The 11,531-nt window shown below is 36.6% G+C and overlaps 1 pseudogene; it reads left to right on the top strand.

The window, feature by feature from the left end:
• Nucleotides 1-5,975: 5,975 nt before the first annotated feature.
• The window catches only part of LOC119508615, a 33,950-nt pseudogene continuing 28,394 nt past the window's right edge, over nt 5,976-11,531 (top strand).

Below are 11,531 nucleotides of genomic sequence, written 5' to 3'. Positions count from 1 at the left end.
TCATTTTGTTTCTCCAAGTTCTATAAACCAATTGTTGAGGCCTTTGAGGGGACACAATATTTATTACTGTTCTTTCTCAGCTTGGACTCTTAATACATTGAGAAAAAAAAAAAAGATAAAGATACAAAGCAATGCATTTGGAGGCAAACATAGAAACTACAACACTAATAAAACATAAGTTGATGAAGTAGCTTAGTTAGGAGTATGTGGGTATAGGTGTGGGTGGGTATAGGGGAGGCCATGATTCAGCCACTGGTTAGTACATGGACAAGCGGAATGCTGAAGGCGTCTCCATCTCTGCCAGTTTGAGTGTATTGTGTCCCCCAAATGCCATTATCTTTGTAGTCTTGTGGGGCAGAAGTTTTTGGTGCTGGTTGGATTTGCTTGGAATGTGCCCCACCCAGCTGTGGGAGATGATTCTGATGAGATGTTCCCATGGAGGCGTGGCCCCGCCCATTCAGGGTGGGCCTTGATCAGTGGAGCCATGTAAATGAGCTGACTCAAAGAGAAGGAACTTAGTGCAGCTGTGAGTGACGTTTTGAAGAGGAGCAAGCTTGCTAGAGAGAAACGTCCTGGGAGAAAGCCGTTTTGAGGCCAGAGCTTTGGAGCAGACACCAGCTGCCTTCCTAGCTAGCAGAGGTTTTCCGGACACCATTGGCCGTCATCCGGTGAAGGTACCCGATTGCTGATGTGTTACCTTGGACGCTTTGTGGCCTTAAGACTGTAACTGTGTAGCCAAATAAACTCCCTTTTTATAAAAGCCTATCCATCTCTGGTGTTTTGCATTCCACAGCATTAGCAAACTAGCACACCATCCAAAAAGAAACAAAAGGAATTAAGGCAGTTGAGTATGCCAAACTTATTCTTCCCGACTTCCAATGGTGTGGAGCAAGTAAACGGGTAGAAAAATGCCAGGAGTGTTAGAGTAATTGAGAACTCAGGCCAGGAAGAAAAGATCAGGAATGTAGTAGAAGCATATCATCCAAAAACAAAGATTTTTAAGAATTTTTTTTGTCTGGAATTTAGGTATGCTTTTCCTACACAAAGTGTCATATGTAGTAGTTAATCTCCCAGGTCAGGTCATTTTAACTAGTGAGTAAAAATGGTATCTGAAGCACAATATGGTCATTGAAAGCACCAGGGACACTGTCATATACAATAATCTTATTTTTTAATAATACATTCTCCAGTGCCTTGGGATGCCACAAAATGTATTTTTCCTCTGTGGCACTAACATGTGAGTGGAGGTGACCCAAGCTTCCCGGAACTGTTCATGACACCTATGCCTGATGACTGGTTCTCTTGTAAGTAGAGTCTGGGGATCAGAAGGTGCGGTTGGTGGCATGGTCTCAGGAGATAGGAGTTGAGACTCTAGTGGTGATGCTGGGGGCATGATGAGTGTTGGGGATAGGAAATAAATTGAATAGGGAAGGTATGAAGGCTTTCATGAAAGGGAATAAATAGTCAATTGTGGAGTGCAGCCGGTATTTGTTTCTTTCATTTCCTCCCTTAAGATAACCCTTTTCCTTCTTTTAAACCTTTTACTACAAGCCTCAAAGTGGATAGCTGAAGAGGAAGGAGAGTCAGGAGTACCTTAATGCTATCAAGATGTACTTTCCTTTTCCCATTATATCTCCTTTTACTTAAGAAAATTGATAGAGTGTTGATTTTCTGGATAGTGGTTTAATAGAAAAGAAGTGAATGGCATCTCCCAATATTTCCATCCTATTCATCCACCGTTATCTTCTGAATTAGTCATCACAAAGGGGAAGTCAAGTCATTAATGTCTTCAGTATGGAGATTTAGAGTGGAAGACTTCCTAGCAGTAAAGGAAGTCCTTAGAGCTATTTTTTAAGGCAGTCTATCCACTTGCCAGAAATGGGGATCTTATGGTTGCAACAAGTTTTCTTCTTAAATTACATTTTTTTTAAATTTTTAAACTTTTTCTTTTGAAACATTTTCAAACTTGCATGACAATTTAAAAAATTATACAAATCCCAGACCGAGAACTCCAACGTACCCTGTTGCCCCAGATACCCAGATCCACCAATTTTAACATTTTACCACATTTCTCATGTCATTCTATCTATCCATCAATTCATCAATCCATTATTTATATTTATCTATCCATCTGTCATTCTATCTATCCATCAATCCATTATTTATCTATCTATTCATTTATCTGTCAATCTGTCTCCTTATCAATTCATTTTCTGAACACTTGAGTGTGGGTTATATAAATCATGCTTCTTGAACCCTTAATAGTGTCATGTACATTTTCTGAGAACATGGATATTCACCTATGTATCCACCTCAAATGCTGTTATCAAGCTCAAGAAATTTAACACTGATATAAATCTCCAGTCTATATTCCAATTTTTCCATCTGTCCAACTAATGTTATTTTGAGCCTTCCCTCCTTCTTTGTTAGATCCTCTTCTGGATCATGTATTACCTTTAACTGTCATTATCTCTTTAGTTGCTCTTTTTTTTTTTTTAAATTGTGGGGATATATATATATAAAATAAACTTTTCTATCACAACCACTGTTCTAGTTTGCTAATGCTGCAGAATGCAAAACACCAGAGATGGATTGGCTTTTATAAAAACGGGGTTTATTTGGCTACACAGTTACAGTCTTAAGGCTATAAAGTGTCCAAGGTAACACATCATTAATCGGGTACCTTCACTGGAAGATGGCAAATGGCGTCCAGAAAACCTCTGTTAGCTGGGAAGGCATGTGGCTGGCGTCTGCTCCAAAGTTCTGGTTTCAAAATGGCTTTCTCCCAGGACATTCCTCTCTAGCAAGCTTGCTCCTCTTCAAAACATCACTCACAGCTGCACTAAGTTCCTTCTCTTTGAGTCAGCTCATTTATATGACTCCACTGATCAAGGCCCACCCTGAATGGGTGGGGCCATGCCTCCATGGGAATATCTCAACAGAGTCATCACCCACAGCTGGGTGGGGCACATTCCAAGCAAATCTAATCAGCACCAAAACATCTGCCCCACAAGACTACATCAAAGATAATGGCATTTGGGAGACACAATACATTCAAACTGGCACAACCACTCTCAAGGATATCATTAAGTGGGATTAATCACATTCACTATTCTGTGGTACCCTCACCACCTTACATTACTAAACTTTCCCTTCTCTGCAAAAAGAAATCCGACACCCATTTTGTATTAACTCTTCATTCCCACTACCCCCACCCAACCTCTGTCAACCTATACTCTTAATTTCTGTTGTTATGAGCTTGCATATTGTCTGTTTTCTTTGTTATTACCATGATGCTTAAATTTAACATCCAAGTCTGTAAAAATCTCATTTGCTTTTATTCCAAATTAACTTCAATAGCATACCCAAACTATGTTCCTACGTCCCTCTGTCCCTCCATCATTATGTAGTTATTGCCCCAAATTACGTATTTATATTATAAGTTAAAACCACTGATTTCTCATTGCATTTTATGCATTTGCCGTTTAGATCCTGTAGGAAGTTAAATGGAGTTACAAACTAAAAATGTATGATACTGGTATTTTTATTTACTTCTGCCATTACACTTATTGGAGATTCTTATTGTTATTTTGGCTTTGATCTATTGTCTATTGTCCTTTCCCTTCAATCTGCAGAACTCTCTTTATCATCTCTTGTGGGGTAGATCTAGTGGTGACAAACTCACTTAGCTTTTGTTTATCTGGGAATATCTCTGCCTCATTTTTGAAATACAGTTTTGCTATATATAAAAATTCTAGGTTGGTGGTTTTTACTTTCAGTGCTTTAAATATTTCATCCCACTGCCTTCTTGATCCCATGGTTTCTGATAAGAAATCAGTGCTTAATCTTTATGAGGCTCTCTTGTACATGGCATGTTGCCTCTTTCTTGCAGCTTTTAGAATTCTGTCTTTATCTTGGGCATTCAACTGTTTGATTGTAATGGCCCATGGCATGGATCTGTTGGAGTTTATCCTGTTTGGGGTTTTTTGTTCATCTCAAATGTGTATATTCATGTCTTTCATTAAATTTGGGAAGTTTTAAGTCATTATTTCTTTGAATACTCTTTCTGATCCTTTCGTTCTTCTCATTCTGGGATTCCCACAATGCATATATTGGTATGATAGATAGTGTATCACAAGTTCCCAGCTTTTGTTCATTTTTCCTCATTCTTTCTTAGTTCTGCTCCTCAGACAAGATGATTTCAACTGTCTTATCTTCAAGTTCTCTGATTCTTTCTTCTGCTAGCTCCTATCTGCTGCTGAACCCCACTAGGGAATTTTTAATTTCTATTACTGTGTTCTTCATCACTGTTTGGTTCTTTTTAACAATTTCCATTTCTTAATTGATATTCTGTTTGTGTTCTTCTACCATTTTCCTGATTTCCTTTAGTCTTTGCCCATGTTTTCTTTCAGGTCTTTGAGAATATTTAGGATGATTTTTAAAAAGTCTTTGTCGAGGACTGGCAGTTTGATATGCTGAGCCCTCTATCATGGGACTTTCCCCTATGAAGCTTGTTACTGCAAAGAAGAGGCTAAACCTGCATATGATTGCACCTAAGAGTCTCCCCCTGAGTGCCTCTTTGTTGCCCAGATGTGGCCCTCTCTCTCTAGCTAAGCCAACTCAGCAGGTGAACTCACTGCCTTCCCCGCTATGTGGGACCTGACTCCTAGGGGTGTAAATCTCCCTGGCAATGCAGGATATGACTCCCGGTGATGAATATGGACATGGCATCACGGGATTGAGAACATGTTCTCCAAAAGGGAGATGTGAAATGAAATGAAATAAAGTTTCAGTGGCTGAGAGATTTCAAATGGAGTTGAGAAGTCACTCTGGTGGACATTCTTATGCACTATATAGATAACACTTTTTAGGTTTTAATGTATTGGAATAGCTAGAAGCAAATATCTGAAGCTATCAAACTCCAACCCACTAACCTTGACTCTTGAAGACGATTGTATAACCATGTAGCTTACAAGGGGTGACTGTGTGATTATGTAAACCTTGTGAATCCCACTCCTTTTATCCAGTGTATGGATGAATGAGTAGAAAAATGGGGACAAAACCTAAATGAAAAATAGGGTGGGATGGGGGGATGATTTGGGTGTTCTTTTTTACTTTTATTTTTTATTCTGATTCTGATTCTTTCTGGTGTAAGGAAAATGTTCAAAAAATAGATTGGGGTGATGAATGCACAACTATAAGATGGTACTGTAAACAGCTGATTGTACACTATGGATGATTTTATGGTATGTGAATATATTTCAATAAAACTAAATTTAATTTTAAAAAGAAGTCTTTGTCTGTTATGTCCCATGTCTGATTCTCCTCCTTGATGGTTTCCAATACTTTAATTTTCTCCTTTGTCTAGGCCATCACTTCCTGTTTCTTTGTATATTTTATACTCTTTTATTGAAATCTGGAAAATTTGATAGTCTAATATTATTGATGGAATTTAGGCTCTGGGATGTCTGTTCCTTAAGCTTCTATCCAGTCAATGTTATGAACAGAGCTTTCCTTGAATTCCTAGAGCTAATGTTAAAAAAAAAAATTAGTTTTAAGAAAGCAAACACATTTCCCAGCCTTTGCAGATTGATCCATGTCAATGTTATCCCTCAGGGCTTATCTATATAAAGATCTTAGAGACTAGCCCCTGGCTAAAGCATAGGGACTTCCCTGATCCTTTCTGTGCATGAGTTCAGTCTTGGGAATCCATCTGTGGCCCTGGGAATCCATCCATTTACACAGTTCCAAATGTCCCCTCTTTCCTAAGAAACAATTTCCTCATGGTCCCAGGAAATGCACCATATGTCCTACAGTCAGCAGTTCTTTATACCAGGTAGCCACTTGACTGCTCTCCCACAGCATTCTGAGGAGAGTTCTGTGGGCCACCTTCTACTGTAACTTCTGGGATGGTAAGTCCCTCAGGCCACCACAAGGCAGAGTAGACCAGACATGCAAGCTCCTGTATGTGCATGATGGCTACTCTGCTTCCTATGGAACCAGGATCAAAGATCCACACTAGGACCATGGGCCAGCTCTGTGCTGAGCTGATGGGGGGTGAAGAAGGGCTGAGCCAGGGTACCGTGATATCCTACTGCTTTTAATTAGTGTTTTTCTTGCTTTGCTACTTGCCCCACTACTGAAGTCCTTTTTCTTTTTTCGGAACTTTGAGAAAGTTGTCCTGAGGAGTTATTGCTGGTTGATCAAAGATTCTAAAAGGAGATGAAGCCCTGAAGAATCTCACCCCACCATCTTGATGGGGGAGGGCTATTTTACATTTTATAACAATATTTTTTATCTCAGAACATTTGATGAAGAAAAAGAAAGAAAGAGAGGAGAATAGTCTTTGTTCTTTTTTTCCTGGCTGCTAAAATAAATACCATGCAATGGAGTTGGCTTAAACAATGGAAATTTATTGGCTGATGGTTTTGAGTCTAGGAGAAGTCCAAAATCAAGACATCATCAAGGTAATGTTTTCTCCCAGAAGACTGTGGTGCTCTTGGGCTGGCTGCCAGTGATCCTTGGTCCTTGGCTTTTTTGTCACATGGAAGTGCACATGGCAGCCTCTCCTGGCTTCTCTCTTTCTCTTCCAGGTTCTATTGACTCTCAAGTTTTGGTTGCCTCTCCCATTTTCCTCTGTGAACTTCTCTATAAGACCTTCAGCAATGGGATTAAAATCCATCCTGATTCAGTTGGTCATACTTAACTGAAGTAACCTCATCAAAAGGTCCTAGTGACAAGGGGTTCACACCAACAGGAATGGATTAACTTTAGCATGTTTTTCTGTGTGTATATAGCCTCAATTCATAGTACCCCAAAAAAATGTGTTCTTAAAATTAACCCATTGCTTTGGGTGTAAACCCTTTATAAAGTACAACCAATAGATGAGGCTCATTCAGGATGGATCTTAATCCCATTACTGGAGTCTTTTATAAGAGAATGAAATACAGATTGAAAAAAATGAGAATGCTACAGAAGCAAGAAGCTTAAATCAACTAAACCCAGAAGAAAAGGGAGAGACCAGTAGATGCCGCCATGCACCTTGCCATGTGACAGGGAAGCCAGGATTATAGGCAGGCAGCCCCAGACCCAGCCTTCAGGAAGAAAGCATTGCTCTGATGGAGACTTGATTTTAATGCTTTCTGAACCTCAAAACTGCGAGTGAATAAATTCCCATTGTTTTATTCATGGTATTGGCTTTAAGCAGCCTAGGAAACTACTATTTCATGGTATTGGCTTTAATACTATTTCATGGTATTGGCTTTAAGCAGCCTAGGAAACTAAAATAGATATGTAACTCCAAGCCATCGCATTCCTTTAGACCATTTAAAAAGGAGAATTTTGAAGCAACTGTTTTAACAATTATATCATTTGTCAACATTGTACAGCTTTTAACATTTGAGTGGTATTTCAGGGTGTTTGTAAATTAGATTAGTAATTGATATATTTTTAAAAAGAAAAACAGAAAGCCAAGTACTTTATCTGAGTTCTCTGCATTTTTACTTTACTATAACTTTTACAGGTGTCTAAAATGCATTTTTAAAATGTATTCATACAAGCATTTTTAATTACAAATATTGCTAATGGAAGTTGAAGTCTTTTTTTGTGATTCTATTGTATGGACCTCTCTGAAAAGAAAAAGAAAAGTCAAGTTCCAATACTATCTTTCAGTAATTTTTAAATTATGTATGATTGGTCTTTAACACCTTAAATTTACTAAACAGTAAAAAAACAAAAACAAAAACAAAAACTTTAAAAATAGTTGACTTTTGTTTTAATTTTGAAATTGAATGGCTAGTTTAACATTTGAGTACACAATGTTAATCTCCACTGAATGCAAGGCATACACACACACACACACACACACACATACACACACATGATTGATGCTGAGGATAGATAAATACATAGATACATAAATAGATAACATTAATCAGAAATTATTATAGAATTGTTTCTGTTTTGTTTTATCTTAGCTTTACTTGCAATGAGGGCAAGAATGCTCTCACTTGTATTTTGTGACTTGAAATATATGTTGCTTATGTATTAATTAAATTAAATTTAATTATAATTATGTTCATATTCAAAGAATATATCAGAACATACACTACACCTCCTTCTATGCATACATACTCAAATAACTTCTCCCCTTCAAGGCTCCACACACATCATACCCTAAATGAGGAAAGACTCTCAGAAAATAATAATTTAAAAAATAGTATGAACTTTCTTGCTGAGTCTTGAATTTATCTTATAATATCTTCTTCTTAAAGTTCTTAAATTTATGTTAACACAAATTTCTATACAGCTTCCATTAAGCCTTTATTTTTTATTGTAAGCTCTGGGTTAGAAAAAAGTGGGTTTCTTTAAATTGTTAATCTTTAATGATCATTATGCTCATTTCAAAGTTGTTACATTTCAGACAAAATGGTTTTTTAGAGAGCTTTGCTGATTTGCAATTTGTTTTATCAGAAATTTCTTCAACTTTTATTCTCCTAATTATTCTGTTTGAAATTAAGGAACTATATAATTGTGTCTCCATTTCTTTAAAATAGCATTTGAGACATTTGTAATCTTTTCCAATCATTTCCTACATCCCTACTAAACATTTTATTAAATTCACCTATGCTTAAATTGTAATCTTTCTTCCTGGTTTCTTTAGCTGTGGTGTGAACCAACTCGGTTAATTATAATATTTTAAGATCATTTTTTGTATTTATTTTTCAATGTATTTTTGTTATTTCCTTACTAGTTGTTCTAGACCTTATCATATACAACTTACATTATTAGAACCTGTTTCTGATTTATACTAACTTACTGCCAGTGAGATTTGGAAATATTACTCCTGCATGTCTCTATCCCCCTTTCCCCCTTTTTTCATATTATTGTTCTGCATATTGCATCTATAAATGTTACAAACCAAACATTATATTGTTATAATTATTTATATAATTTTATTACCTTTTTAAAACAGAGAGAGGGGAAGAATGCAAGTCTATATTTATAGTGTTTGCTATATTATCCCTTTTATTTATCACTTATGGATCTCTTCATTTGTTCCTGTGGATTTCAGTTTCCATCTAGACTCTTTTCCTTGGCCCAACAGACTTTTGCTCTAGACCACTTCCTTTGTGCTGTTATTGACAAAAAAATTGTATTTCTCTATATTAGAGCCTGACAATGCATTTTATAAATACTGCTTTATAAAATTGTTTTTTTTTAATCAGTTAAGAGAAGAAAGAAGAAGAAATATGGCATTATAATGACTTTTATACCTACCTACATAGCTACCTTTGCAGGGGGTCTTTGTTTTTGTTTGAATTCAAATTACCATCTGATTCACTTGCTTTAAGTCTGAAAAACTTCCTCCAGCATATCTTGGAAAATAGATTTCATAGCAAAACTACTCTTGGTTTTTATATAAATGGAAATGTCTTTATTTTGCCTTCATATTTGAAAGATAGCTTTGCTGGATATAGGATTCCTGGTTGACAGTTGTATTTTTTTCTCTGAACACTCTGGATAAGTGCTTTAGCTTACATTGTTTCTTTTTTATTTAACGTTTATTTTGAAAAATTTAAAACTTACAGGAAAGTTGCAAATATAATACAAAAATAATTCAGAACACTCCAATATAAACCCTAATCAGATACCCAGATTTACCAATTTTTAACATTTTGCCACATTCTTTATCTCTATCTCTGTCTCTATCTCTGTGTCTATCTCTACCTTTGACAGCAGATTGCATGTATCATGCTCCTTTACCTTTTAAACTTCCATATATATTTTATAAGCAAAAAGTTATTTGCTGATGTAATCACATCTTGTAAAATTATCAAATTCAAGAAATTTAAATCTATATAAAGTATAAAGTGTACATTCTAATTTTCTCCATTATTAGATCCAGTCCAGGATCATGTATCACATTTAACCACCGCTGTCTCTTTAGTATCTCTCTTTTTAAATTATGGTAGTATACTGTGATGATTTGAAACTGTATGTACCCCAGAAAAGATCATGTTCTTAAAGCTAATCCATTACTGTGGGTGCAGACCCATTGTAAATAAGATCTCTTGGTGAGAAGGATCTTGACTTAAGTTGAGGCATGACACACCTCATTCAAAGTGGGTCTTTATTGTCTTATTGGAGTCTTTCGTTAGAAGATAAGAGACAGAGAGAAAACACAGAAAAGGCTCAGAGAAGCTCAGAGAAAAAAGCCAGAGAAGCTTAGAGAGAGGGACACACAAGTTCAGAGAGACAGAAGCTAAAAGAGAAACACACAGAAGCTCAGAGAGGAAGAAACCCAGGAGAGAAGGGAGAGAACAGCAGATGTGCCAGCACCTTCTCACATGACAGTGGTGTCCCAGATACCAGCAGCCTGTCTTCAAAGTCCAGGTTTCATCCTGTTGATGCCTTGATGTGGACATTTTCACAGCCTCAGAATTATAAACTTGTAAGTCAATAAATCCCCATTGAAAAAACCAACCCATTTCTGGTAAATTACATTTCATCAGCTTTAGTAAACTAAAACACATATACACAACATAAAATTTCCCTTCTCAACCACTCCAAAGCATGCAATTTAGTGGCATTTATCAGATTCACAACGTTGTGCTAGGAGAACCACCATTCATTGCTGAAACATTCCTATTCCTCCAAACAGACACCCTTATAAGACCATTACCGAGGCTCCCTTATGCATGAGGCATTGCTTCTCTCTTGCAGCTTTCAGGATGTTCTCTTTGTATTTGGAATTCAGCAGTTTGATTACAGTGTGTCCTGGTGTGGAATCTTTGAGTTACTCCTGTTTGGAGTTCATTGAGATTCTGGGATGTTTATATTCATGTATTTCATTAAGTTTTGGATTTTTAAAGCCATTATGTCTTCTAGTATTCTTTCTGCCCTTTTCTTTCTTGTTATCTTTTTGGGACTCCTATAATGTGTATATTGGTATGCTTAATGGTTTTCCACAGGTCTATTAGGCTCTGTTCACTTTTCTTCATTCTTTTTTGTTTCTGATCCCCAGATTGAACAATTTCAATTTTCTTATCTTCAGGTTCACTGATTCTTTCTACAGCTAGCTCCAATGCTGTTGAACATTTCTAGGGGATTTTTAAAATTTCAGTTACTGTTGTCTTCAGCTCCAGTATTTCTGTTTGATTCCTTTTTACGATTTCTACCTCTTTATTGAACTTCTCTTTCTGTTTATCATTTTCTTGATTTCCTTTAGTTATTCATCCATGTTTTTCTTTAACCTTTTGAGCATATTTAAGACAGCTTTTTAAAAGCATTTGCGTGGTATATGCAAAGTCTGGTCTTCCTCACTGATGGTTTTTAATGCTCTTTATTGCTTTTTTGCCTGAGCCATCACTTCCTGTTTCTTGGCATGCCTTTCAATATTTTTGTTGCATACTGGGCATTTTAATACTTTAATGTGTTATCTCTGGATTTAGTCACTGAGGTTTCCGTTCCTTAAGCTTGTATCCAACTTGTGGCATGACTGGGATTTTCTTGAATGCTATGAGCTAACA

The sequence above is a fragment of the Choloepus didactylus genome, chromosome 1 (assembly GCF_015220235.1).
Source record: "Choloepus didactylus isolate mChoDid1 chromosome 1, mChoDid1.pri, whole genome shotgun sequence".
Classification (NCBI taxonomy): domain Eukaryota; kingdom Metazoa; phylum Chordata; class Mammalia; order Pilosa; family Megalonychidae; genus Choloepus; species Choloepus didactylus.
This window is presented reverse-complemented; position numbering and strand designations above follow the sequence as displayed.